Here is a 13,612-nt window from a genome sequence, read left to right as displayed (position 1 = left end):
CAATCAGAGGCCAGGCTAACCTCCTTGTTCCAATAACAACGATAACTTTGGTGCACCATTTCTTATTGGAACCCTCCGTGCAGTCCTGCCTGAAATACTCCTTGATGTACAGGCACACCCTTTGTTGATTTTAGCTCCCTGAAGCCAACCCTGTAAGCCGTGTCGTCAGTCGCCCCTCCCTCCGTCAGAGCAACGGCAGACAATCGTTCCGCGCCTTCTTTCTGTGCGGACGCCATACCAAGGCAAGCATGGAGGCTGCTGAGCTCATTTTGGCAATTAGGAGCACATCAACCACCACATGCATTATCCAGCAGTATATGCAGCACCAGAACATGGCAACGCGATACCGGGCGAGGAGGCGACGTCAGCGCGGTCCCGTGAGTGATCAGGACATGGACACAGATTTCTCTGAAAGCATGGGCCCTGCCAATGCATGCATCATGGTGCTAATGGGGCAGGTTCATGCTGTGGAACGCCGATTCTGGGCTCGGGAAACAAGCACAGACTGGTGGGACCGCATAGTGTTGCAGGTCTGGGACGATTCCCAGTGGCTGCGAAACTTTCGCATGCGTAAGGGCACTTTCATGGAACTTTGTGACTTGCTTTCCCCTGCCCTGAAGCGCATGAATACCAGGATGAGAGCAGCCCTCACAGTTGAGAAGCGAGTGGCGATAGCCCTGTGGAAGCTTGCAACGCCAGACAGCTACCGGTCAGTTGGGAATCAATTTGGAGTGGGCAAATCTACTGTGGGGGCTGCTGTGATGCAAGTAGCTCATGCAATCAAAGATCTGCTGATATCAAGGGTAGTGACCCTGGGAAATGTGCAGGTCATAGTGGATGGCTTTGCTGCAATGGGATTCCCTAACTGTGGTGGGGCTATAGACGGAACCCATATCCCTATCTTGGCACCAGAGCACCAAGCCGGCGAGTACATAAACCGCAAGGGGTACTTTTCGATAGTGCTGCAAGCTCTGGTGGATCACAAGGGACGTTTCACCAACATCAACGTGGGATGGCCGGGAAAGGTGCATGACGCTCGCATCTTCAGGAACTCTGGTCTGTTTCAAAAGCTGCAGGAAGGGACTTTCTTCCCAGACCAGAAAATAACTGTTGGGGATGTTGAAATGCCTATATGTATCCTTGGGGACCCAGCCTACCCCTTAATGCCATGGCTCATGAAGCCGTACACAAGCAGCCTGGACAGTAGTCAGGAGCTGTTCAACTACAGGCTGAGCAAGTGCAGAATGGTGGTAGAATGTGCATTTGGACGTTTAAAGGCGCGCTGGCGCAGTTTACTGACTCGCTTAGACCTCAGCGAAACCAATATTCCCACTGTTATTACTGCTTGCTGTGTGCTCCACAATATCTGTGAAAGTAAGGGGGAGACGTTTATGGCGGGGTGGGAGATTGAGGCAAATCGCCTGGCTGCTGGTTACGCGCAGCCAGACACCAGGGCGGTTAGAAGAGCTCAGGAGGGCGCGGTACGCATCAGAGAAGCTTTGAAAACCAGTTTCATGACTGGCCAGGCTACAGTGTGAAAGTTCTGTTTGTTTCTCCTTGATGAAACCCCCCGCCCCTTGGTTCACTCTACTTCCCTGTAAGCTAACCACCCTCCCCTCCTCCCTTTAATCACCGCTTGCAGAGGCAATAAAGTCATTGCTGCTTCACAGTCATGCATTCGTTATTCATTCATCACACAAATAGGGGGATGACTACCAAGGTATCCCAGGAGGGGTGGTGGAGGAGGGAAGGAAAATGCCACACAGCACTTTAAGCACAGCACTTTAAAAGTTTACAACTTTAAAATTTATTGAATGACAGCCTTCTTTTTTTTGGGCAATCCTCTGTTGTGGAGTCGCTGGTTGGCCGGAGGCCCCCCCACCGCGTTCTTGGGCGTCTGGGTGTGGAGGCTATGGAACCTGGGGAGGAGGGCGGTTGGTTACAGAGGGGCAGCAGTGGCAGTCTGTGCTCCAGCTGCCTTTGCTGCAGCTCAACCATACACTGGAGCATACTGGTTTGGTCCTGCAGCAGCCTCAGCATTGAATCCTGCCTTCTCTCATCACGCTGCCGCCACATTTGAGCTTCAGCCCTGTCTTCTGCCTGCCACTTACTCTCTTCAGCCCGCCACTTACTCTCTTCAGCCCTCCACCTCTCCTCCCGGTCATTTTGTGCTTTCCTGCACTCTGACATTATTTGCCTCCATGCATTCGTCTGTGCTCTGTCAGTGTGGGAGGACAGCATTAGCTCGGAGAACATTTAATCTCGAGTGCGTTTTTTTTTCTTTCTAAGCTTCACTAGCCTCTGGGAAGGAGAAGATCCTGTGATCATTGAAACACATCCAGCTGGTGGAGAAAAAAAAAGGGACAGCGGTATTTAAAAAGACACATTTTATAAAACAGTCGCTACACTCTTTCAGGGTAAACCTTGCTGTTAACATTACATACATAGCACATGTGCTTTCGTTACAAGGTCGCATTTTGCCTCCTCCCACCGCGTGACTACCCCCTCAACCCTCCCCCCTCCCCGTGGCTAACAGCGGGGAACATTTCTGTTCAGCCACAGGCAAACAGCACAGCAGGAATGTGTCCCTGAAGAAAAGCACCCTATTTCAACCAGGTGACCATGAATTATATCTCACTCTCCTGAGGATAACACAGAGAGAGAAAGAACGGATTTTGGTTGAATGCCAGCAAACATACACTGCAATGCTTTGTTCTACAGTGATTCCCGAGTATGTGTTACTGGCCTGGAGTGATAAAAGTGTCCTACCATGAAGGACGAAATAAGGCTGCCCTCCCCAGAAACCTTTTGCAAAGGCTTTAGGACTACATCTAGGAGAACCGCAAATGCCAGGGCAAAGTAATCCTTTCACATGCTTGCTTTTAAACCATGTATAGCATTTTAAAAGGTACACTCACCAGAGGTCCCTTCTCCGCCTGCTGGGTCCAGGAGGCAGCCTTGGGTGGGTTCGGGGGGTACTGGCTCCAGGTCTAGGGTGAGAAACAGTTCCTGGCTGTCGGGAAAACCGGTTTCTCCGCTTGCTTGCTGTGAGCTATCTACAACCTCCTCCTCATCATCATCTTCTTTGTCCCCAAAACCTGCTTCCGTATTGCCTCCATCTCCATTGAAGGAGTCAAACAACACGGCTGGGGTAGTGGTGGCTGAACCCCCTAAAATGGCATGCAGCTCATCATAGAAGCGGCATGTTTGGGGCTCTGACCCAGAGCGGCTGTTTGCCTCTCTGGTTTTCTGGTAGGCTTGCCTCAGCTCCTTCAGTTTCACGCGGCACTGCTTCGGGTCCCTGTTATGGCCTCTGTCCTTCATGCCCTGGGAGATTTTCACAAAGGTTTTGGCATTTCGAAAACTGGAACGGAGTTCTGATAGCACGGATTCCTCTCCCCAAACAGCGATCAGATCCCGTACCTCCCGTTCGGTCCATGCTGGAGCTCTTTTGCGATTCTGGGACTCCATCATGGTCACCTGTGCTGATGAGCTCTGCATGGTCACCTGCAGCTTGCCACGCTGGCCAAACAGGAAATGAGATTCAAAAGTTCGCGGTTCTTTTCCTGTCTACCTGGCCAGTGCATCTGAGTTGAGAGTGCTGTCCAGAGCGGTCAGAATGGAGCACTCTGGGATAGCTCCCGGAGGCCAATAACATCGAATTGTGTCCACAGTACCCCAAATTCGAGCTGGGAACGTCGATTTAAGCGCTAATCCACTTGTCAGGGGTGGAGTAAGGAAATCGATTTTAAGAGCCCTTTAAGTCGAAATAAAGGGCTTCACTGTGTGGACGGGTGGAGGTTTAAATCGATTTAACGCTGCTAAATTCGACCTAAAGTCCTAGTGTAGACCAGGGCTTACTGTGTATCTGTACAATGCCTAGCACAAAGAGACCTCCAGGTACTATCCTAATACAAACAATAAACCACAGGAATAATTACCACATTTAAAGTAAAACTTAGATGCAAAGAAAACGATTGTTTTTTGTGGCTGCACAAAAACTTACCAAGGATGGTTGGTGCTTTCAGCTGGAAAGAGAATTTAGGTTTTACCCTGCAAAAAAAAATAAAGACAATGTAAAAACCCCCAACTTTTTTGGCAGGAGCAGTGGTTTCCCTCACCCCTTTAAATTGTGTGTTTCCATCTGGGAGTCTTAAGGCTCCCTCTGTCCATCCCTACTCTTTTGGGTATTCCCCCGTTGCAGCTGACATTTGCCTGTCATGGATGAGACAGGATTCCCTTTGAACTCCACTAAGACTAGTCCTTCATAAGGGTGCTGCTGACTAATGCAGAGGACTTCCTGCCCAACGAATGGAACACAGTGCCTCCAATGCAGTAACGTTTACCAGCATACAGTCACATTCCTAACTAAGTGTAACGGGGTCAGCACCCACCTCTCATGAGTGTCCCCTTTTCTCTAGCCGATATGCCTGCGATCCCAGGAGGAGGAATTGTGGGATAAGGAGCCTCTACGCTATTTATGTAACTCTTTATTTAATATTGTAGGCAGGGCCAGACCTAGACCAAATGGCGTCCCAGGCAAGGAGAGTCTTCAGTGCCCCCCGCCCCCCTCCCCCCATTTGTTAAACTTTTGAATACCTTATCTTTTATTGCATTTCTAGCCCATTTCATGACTTGGATGCACGATTTACATGCATGATTTATCCCTGTCATATAAGATGATAACTTTGCATCTTAGGATCGCCTGGGTTGCCTGCCCCTAAATCCGGCCCTGATGCAGGAAAGGCAGCGCTGAATGGACACATGGGTTCATTGTGGATGCCCAGTTGTATCCTTCTATGATCTCAGCCACATTGGTCACATCCCTATGGGTGCACGCTGTATAGTTACGCCCACCTCCAGTACACCAGCACCCACTGCGGACTTCCCAGTCCAGTAACTCTCCAGGTTAGTCAGCTCCCACGGGCCAATGTCCATGCTTTTGGTGGTGATTAGATATTGGGGATAGCTCACTCTGGAGGTCTCATTCTGAAGTTCTGCAGCAAATTCTGGATATTCTGGGTCTCAAAACTCAGTCCCACCAGTCTTGGCTTGGGGCCATGGTCTGGACCCAAGAGTGGTGAGGATCATCCTTAAGCTCCACATGGAGCCGGCGTTCCTGGAGATGGTAGGTGCACATTTAGTGCTGCTTATTGTTGTGTAAAGGCCCAATTAGCATTCCAGGAACACTGAGTAATAAAATAAACAAATAAATCTTTCCCCCTTGAAGTGCCTTATGCACCTAAAGTCTGACTGCAATGCTTTTGCTGTGTGTCCAGCCCATTATGTTCTCCTCAGCCTGTATTCAGTGATATTGCAAGAGAATTCGAGCAATCAAGGTCCCAAAAGGCAAACTCTTCTCCATAACCTTGAGTAGTTGTGTGTTTTGGCTTCTGTGCTAGCTCTGGTTTTGGTGTCATGCCTCATGGGTGCTCCATGAGTTCACAAAATGCAGGCTCACCAGAGCAGTCATGTGGAAGCTCTTATGTTTATTATGGAGGCTTCCAGTAAAACCCTGACCTACGAAATCAGTGGGGGGTTGACCTTGACTTCAGTAGGTCCAGTATTTCCAGACTGTAACTCCATAGTTAAGAATTAATTGAGTTTTATTCTTAAAGCAGAACTTCAAAGCTTAAAGCTAAACCTCTTTGCTATGTACGAGGAGTACAATGTACCTTCGCCAAATTTATGGCACTGAGTACTGTAACCCTTCAGCCAGTTGTGTTGGTAGCAGCAAGGGCCAGTGCCTTCTTTCTAGATGATTTGCTACAATTTGGTACCATTTGCTTAATTTTGGTTCAAGTCCCTGTTGGATCATATTAAAGAAGTTCTGTATTAAAATCACAAATGAGTTTGATTCCCCATAGTTTAAATTCCAGGGTATTACTAATTAAGCGATCTCTTGGTTTTTGGTACTGTTTCTCTCCCTCTCTGTGTGAAACTTGCAAGCTGCTAATTGTGTTAGTACATTCTAAGACAGAGTCTGTTCTCAAAGCAATTCTTTGTAACAACAACTACTCACACAGAGAGAGACTCAAAGCAATACTCAGTAATAACAGAAACAGCACCCAGAAACTCCCCGCCCTTTTGTTGTATTCATCTTGCTTTGTTAACAATTGTGATTAAAATAGAGATAAAGGATGTATGTGGATGGATGCTTGGTGTGGATAATAACTGAATGATCAGGGAGGTGCCAGCCTAAGAATCCAGTGCCCATCAGCTGAAGAAGGCGTCAAGTGGAAATAACCAGAGGACCCCTGGAGGGCAGACTGGAATCCACCCAACAGCCTCAAGGATGGGAGAACCAAAGAACAAGATAACATCTGGCAGCATGGAGCTGTCAGGAATGTGCCATCTGCTGATTGATTCAGCAACAGCATGATGAAGCAATTCCCATAGACTGGCATAGGAATAAATTCCTATAAAAATGTGCTCTAGAAAGTGAGAACTTTGGGGTCTGATTCTGCAAACCAACTTCCAGGAGCATCAGATGTGCATCTGACAAGGCCCTGCTCCCTCCTCATGTCCAGGCCACCTGGCCAGTGGCTTGGCATGAGCAACTCTAAGGCTGGTAACTATGATAACAACCTTGCAGAACCTGTGTGTATGAATGTGTGTGAATAAATATGAAATTGAATGGAATGTTATAGCTATAACTAACTGCTTACTATGATTCTTTCTGTATTCACAATAAATGTGGCATTTTGCCTTTTCCCCTTTAATAAGATCCTGCTGGTTTTTATTTTATTGGTATAACTCTATATAAAGTGTTCCTATATTTCCAGGAAGAGTCCATGAGGAAATTGATAAGGTGATTGGCAGGGACAGGTCACCCGAGATAGAGGACCAAGTGAACTTGCCTTACACCAATGCTGTGAGCTATGAAACTCAGTATTATTGTGATGTTGTTTTTGCTGGAGTGCCTAGCGTGACGTACCGGGACACTGAATTTCAAGGCTTTTTCATCCCTAAGGTACAGCAATTGTGACTCCTGGAATATTAATGCAGCCCAGATGCAGATTGCTAAGGGATATTGCTAGGATACTTACTTAGTAGTGTGCTAGTCTAAAGGACTTGAACCTCACAGTGAGCTGTTTTTCTACCTGTAGATCCAACAGTATAAATTCAACTGAATCTCATTATACAGAATTAATTTGCTTGAAAATTTAGGGAGATCTAGAGTGGGAGGAAATTTTGTCCTGCTAATATCATTGAAGGAAGTGGAAATCTCATTTACATACACAAATGTTAAATTGATAGGCCTTTTCCAATGGAAAGTTGTGCCATTATCTGATTAATAGGGCAAAAGAGAACTGCCTGGCTTTTCTTTCACTATAGATGATAGTAAAAGGAAGCATAAGGTAAAGTTGACAATGGTTTATATTCTCCTGAAATAACCTGTTTGTTTTTGTTTTGGGGACGTTAATGGGAATGTTTAGGGCACCACCATCGTCGCGGTTTGTGCTTTTGCCTTCCCCTATAGGCTTGGCTGGCTGCAAGGATGAAACGATTTGGGAGAAGCCCCACCAGTTCTACCCGGAGCACTTCCTGGATGCAGATGGGCAGTTTGTGAAGTGGGAGGCCTTCCTGCCTTTCTCTGCAGGTAAATCCAAGGGCAGAGCAGTTGGGTGAGGCTGTCACTGTGGAAAGGAGTTACAGATGTCTTTATCTTTAAAATGAATAAAGGGCATCAGTTCTCATGCTGCAGGGCACAAGCCAAATATTAACTGCTCATTACGGGGCTTCTTGGAACTTCCTCAGAATTCTCTGGTACTGGTCACGGTCAGAGAGAGGATGCTGGACTAGATGGAGCACAGGTCTGTTCCAGTGAGGCAGTACGTGCATTCCTGTCTTTCTGGAATTAGGTGTTTGCAGTCGTCAGTGATATATGGCAGAGTGGCAAAGTGGGGCAGATCCTTTGATTCAGTTCATTGTTCATGGAGTGGGAGTGCTGCTCCCAGTGACTTAGAATCATAAAAATGCAGGGCTGGAATGGACCTCGAGAAACCAAGTACCCTGACAGGTGTTTGTCCAACTTGTTTTTAAACACTTCCAATGATGGGGACCTGGGGCGCAGGAGTGGGGGTGGGGGCAATGGCCCTGTTTCCCTCCCATTTTTTACCAGGCGTTAGGGCAAGCAATGGGGGAGGGGGTGGAGAGGAACAAGAGGGGGCAGGGCCTCAGGGGAATGGGTGGTGCGAGGGCAGGAGTTTGGGGAGAAGGGGTGGCGCAGGGGTGGGGCTCCATGGGGAAGGGGCAGCGTGGGCATGGAGAACCGGTTTTATTTGACCTAAAACAAAATGTTTTGTTTTAATTGTGTGGTTTTTGTTTTTTTTTACTTTTTTTATTAATAAGGTAAAAGTAAAATTCTAAATGAAATTTTGAATTGAAAAAATAAAAACATTTTGACTTTTTCTGATTTTTTTCCTCTTTTCTTTTTCAGCTGAAACAATTTGGCAAATTTGACACAAATTTGCTAGATGTTGCAATTGACCCAATTATGAATTTTTTTGTCAAAAAAACCACCTTCATCCAAAAAATTGAATCCAGCTCTACTGCTATAGTGAAACCAGTATAGTTATACTGGTAAAACCTCCATGTGGCTACTGTTTAACAGTGATGTTGTAGTTGGTTTTGACAGTACCTGCTGTAATGGAGAAAATATGGAATATCTGTCAGGTAAGAGCAGTTTTTCAGAAGTTCATCGATTCCAAGGCTAGATGGGACCATTGTGATCATCTAATCTGATCTGCTGTATAACACAGGCCATGGAACTTCCCTGCTTGGTAACCTAGTGAGGAGGGCTTTAAACTAGGTTCTCCGGAGGATGGTGACCTAAGCCCAGAGGTAAGTGGGGAAGTGGGATACTGGGAGGAAACACATAGAGGAGGGTGCAACAGGGGAGGCCTCCTGATTCATACTGAGACAGTAGAGCAGGGGTGGGCAAACTATGGCCCGCAGGCCACATCCAGCCAGCTGTTTTAATTCTGCCCTTGAGCGCCCGCTGGGGAGCAGGGTCTGGGGCTTGCCCCTCTCTGGCGCTCCAGCAGGGGAGCAGGATCGGGGCCCACTCCACATGGCTTCCGGAAGCAGCAGCATGGCCCTCTCCGGCTCCTACGCATAGAGGCAGCCAGGGTGCTCTGCTCTGCATGCTGCCCCTGCCCCAAGTGCCGCCCCCACAGCTCCCATTAGCTGGGAACTACAGTCAATGGGAGCTGCTGGGGCAGTGCCTGCAGACGGGACAGCATGCAGAGCCTCTATATAGGAGTTGGAGAAGGGACATGCCGCTACTTCCAGGAGCTTGAGGTAAGCGCCTTCCGGATCCTGCATCCCTGAGCCTCTCCCCTCATTCCAAACCCTGCCCCATCCCTGATCTTCCTTTCTCCCTCCAAACCCAGTATGATTGCTCAGAGCTCCAGTATGAAACTGGAGAAAAGCCTGTTGAGAGTCTTTGAGTTAAGTTTAGAGTCGCGAGAACAATGGTGATGTCATGGTGGGCGTCTGCTATAGACCACCAGACCAGGAGGAGGAGGTAGACGAGGCTTTCTTTGGACAACTAACAGAAGTTTCCAGATCACAGGCCCTGGTTCTCATGGGGGACTTCAATCACCCTGACATCTGCTGGGAGAGCAATACAGCAGTGCACAGACAATCCAGGAAGTTGTTGGAGAGTGTTGGGGCCAACTTCCTAGTGCAAGTGCAGGAGAGACCAACTAGGGGCCATGCTCCTCTTGACCTGCTGCTCAGAAACAGGGAAGAATTGGTTGGAGTAAAAGTGGGTGGCAACCTGGGTAGCAGTGACCATGAGATGGTCGAGTTCAGGATCCTAGCAAAAGGAAGAAAGGACAGAAGCAGAATATGGACTCTGGACTTCAGAAAAGCAGAATTTGACTCCCTCAGGGAACTGGGAGGCTAATATGAGGGGGAAAGGAGTCCAGGAGAGCTGGCTGTATTTTAAAGAAGCCTTATTGAGGGCGCAGGAACAAACCTTCCCGATGTGCAGAAAGAATAGCAAATATGGTAGGTGACCACAGTGGCTTAACAGAGAAATCTTCAGTGAGTTTACACACAAAAAGGAAGCTTACAGGAAGTGGAAACTTGGACAGGTGACTTGGGAGGAGTATAAAAATATTGCTCGAGCATGCAGGGGCGTAATCAGGAAGGCCAAAGCACGGTTGGAGTTGCAGCTAGCAAGGGATGTGAACGGTAACAAGAAGGGTTTCTACAGGTATGTTACCAACAAGAAGAAGGTTAGGGAACATGCAGGACCCTTACTGAATGGCGGAGGCAATGTAGTGACAGATGATGTGGAAAAAGCTGAAGTACTCAATGCTTTTTTTTGCCTCGGTCTTCACAGACAAGGTCAGCTCCCAGACTGCTGCACTGGGCAGCACAGTATGGGGAGGAGGTAAAAAGCCCTCAGTGGTGAAAGAACAGGTTGTCACGGTTCCTCCCCCACTCTGAACTCTAGGGTACAGATGTGGGGACCTGCATGAAAAACCTCCTAAGCTTATCTTTACCAGCTTAGGTCAAAACTTCCCCAAGGTACAAAATATTACACCTTGGACTGGCCGCTACCACCACCAAACTAATACTGGTTACTGGGGAAGAGCTGTTTGGACGCGTCCTTCCCCCCAAAATACTTCCCAAAACCTTGCACCCCACTTCCTGGACAAGGTTTGGTAAAAAGCCTCACCAATTTGCTTAGGTGACTACAGACCCAGACCCTTGGATCTTAAGAACAATGAACAATCCTCCCAACACTTGCACCCCCCTTTTCCTGGGAAATGTTGGATAAAAAGCCTCACCAATTTGCATAGGTGACCACAGACCCAAACCCTTGGATCTGAGAACAATGAAAAAGCATTCAGTGTTTTACAAGAAGACTTTTAATAAAAAATAGAAGTAAATAGAAATAAAGAAATCCCCCCTGTAAAATCAGGCTGGTAGATATCTTACAGGGTAATTAGATTCAAAAACATAGAGAACCCCTCTAGGCAAAACCTTAAGTTACAAAAAAGATACACAGACCCTTTGTTTCTCTGCCTCCTCCCAGCTTTTGAAAGTATCTTGTCTCCTCATTGGTCATTTTGGTCAGGTGCCAGCGAGGTTACCTTTAGCTTCTTAACCCTTTACAGGTGAGAGGAGCTTTCCCCTGGCCAGGAGGGATTTCAAAGGGGTTTACCCTTCCCTTTATATTTATGACACGCCCCCCAAATCTCAGCTAGGGTGAAACACTGGCTGGGATTTCTTCCTGGAGCTCTAGGAAAACAGAGTTAATAAGACACATGCATCTCTAAATATACTACCAAGTACATAAAGACTAACAATATTTTCCACATCTCAAGGACGATTTTAACCAGTTGATTCTGGGAAACTTTCACGGGAGAGTGCATCAGCCACTTTGTTAGAAGCTCCTGAGATGTGTTGGATATCGAAATCAAAATCTTGGAGAGCTAAACTCCACCGAAGAAGTTTTTTGTTAGTTTCTTTGACGGTGTGAAGCCACTTTAGTGCAGCATGGTCGGTTTGCAGGTGGAAACGCCGTCCCCAAACATATGGGCGTAGCTTTTCCAGAGCGTAGACAATGGCATAACATTCTTTTTCAGTGACTGACCAGTTGCTTTCCCTCTCAGACAGTTTTTTGCTGAGAAACACTACAGGGTGGAATTCTTGATCAGGTCCTTTCTGCATTAAAACTGCTCCCACACCCCGCTCGGACGCATCTGTGGTTACTAGGAACGGTTTGTCAAAGTCTGGGGCCCTTAGTACAGGGTCAGACATGAGTGTCGCTTTAAGCTTGTTAAAGGCCTTCTGACACTTTCCGGTCCACTGAACAGCATTTGGCTGTTTCTTTTTGGTTAGGTCTGTCAGTGGGGCAGCGATTTGGCTGTAGTGCGGTACAAATCGTCTGTAATAACCGGCCAAGCCTAAGAAGGATTGAACCTGTTTCTTTGACTTTGGGACAGGCCACTTTTGGATAGCATCCACTTTGGCCTGTAGGGGGCTGATAGTTCCTTGACCCACCTGGTGTCCAAGGTAAGTCACTCTGTTTAGGCCTATTTGACACTTCTTAGCCTTAACAGTTAGTCCTGCCTCCCTTATGCGCTCAAGGACTTTTTGTAGATGTTCCAGGTGGTCTGCCCAGGAATCCGAAAATATGGCCACATCGTCAAGGTAGGCGACTGCATATTCTCCTAATCCCGCTAGGAGACCATCTACAAGTCTTTGGAAAGTGGCGGGTGCATTTCGCAGCCCGAAAGGGAGTACATTAAATTCATACAGCCCGAGATGTGTGATGAAGGCTGACCTTTCCTTGGCAGATTCATCTAGCGGTACCTGCCAGTACCCCTTGGTTAAGTCCAAGGTAGAGATGAACTGGGCCCGTCCCAGTTTCTCTAATAGTTCATCAGTGCGTGGCATTGGATAGTTGTCTGGGCGAGTTACAGCATTTAGCTTACAGTAGTCCACGCAAAAACGTATTTCCCCATCTGGTTTGGGAACTAGAACCACTGGAGATGCCCATGCACTTTCAGAGGGGCGGATTACACCCATCTGTAACATATCCTGGATCTCCCGTTCTATAGCAGTTTTAGCTTGAGGAGACACCCGGTAAGGTTGGACCCTAATTGGGTGAGCATTACCTGTGTCAATGGAGTGGTATGCCCGTTCAGTCAGTCCTGGGGTGGCTGAGAACGTTGGCGCGTAGCTAGTGCACAGCTCCTGGATCTGCTGTCGCTGCATACGCCCAAGGGTCATGGAGAGGTTCACCTCTTCCACACCACCAGCACATTTCCCTTCGTAGTAGACACCTTCAGGCCACTCAGCGTCGTCTCCTCCCTGGGCTGTAAACTGACAAACCTTTAATTCTCTGGAATAAAAGGGCTTTAGAAAATTAATATGGTACACCTTAGGCTTTCGGTTGGAGGTGGGGAATGCTATGAGATAATTAACGGCTCCCAGGCGCTCCTGGACCGTGAATGGCCCTTCCCACGATGCTTCCATTTTATGGGCCTGGAGCGCCTTTAAGACCATGACCTGGTCTCCTACTCTGAAGGAACGCTCTCTGGCATGTTTATCATACCAGGCTTTTTGCTCTTTTTGAGCATCCTGTAAGTTTTCTCTAGCAAGGGCTAAACAGGTTCGGAGGGTGTTTTGTAGGTTGGTTACAAAGTCCAGAATGTTAGTTCCTGGAGAAGGTGTAAATCCCTCCCATTGCTGCTTCACCAACTGCAATGGCCCCTTAACCTCACGGCCATATACAAGTTCAAATGGGGAAAACCCTAAACTGGGATGTGGTACCGCTCTGTAGGCAAAGAGCAACTGCTGCAATACTAGGTCCCAATCATTGGAGTGCTCATTTACGAATTTACGTATCATGGCCCCCAAAGTTCCATTAAACTTCTCCACCATGCCGTTTGTTTGATGGTGGTAAGGAGTGGCAACCAAGTGATTTACCCCATGAGCTTCCCAAAGGTTTTTCATAGTTCCTGCCAGGAAATTAGTCCCTGCATCTGTGAGGATGTTGGAGGGCCAACCTACCCTGGCAAAAATGTCTGCTAGTGCCTGGCACACACTTTTAGCCCTGGTGTTGCTTAGAGCTACTGCTTCC

This window comes from Lepidochelys olivacea (assembly GCF_965140295.1).
Source record: "Lepidochelys olivacea isolate rLepOli2 genome assembly, chromosome: 1".
NCBI lineage: Eukaryota > Metazoa > Chordata > Testudines > Cheloniidae > Lepidochelys > Lepidochelys olivacea.
Note: the sequence above shows the minus strand (reverse complement) of the source record.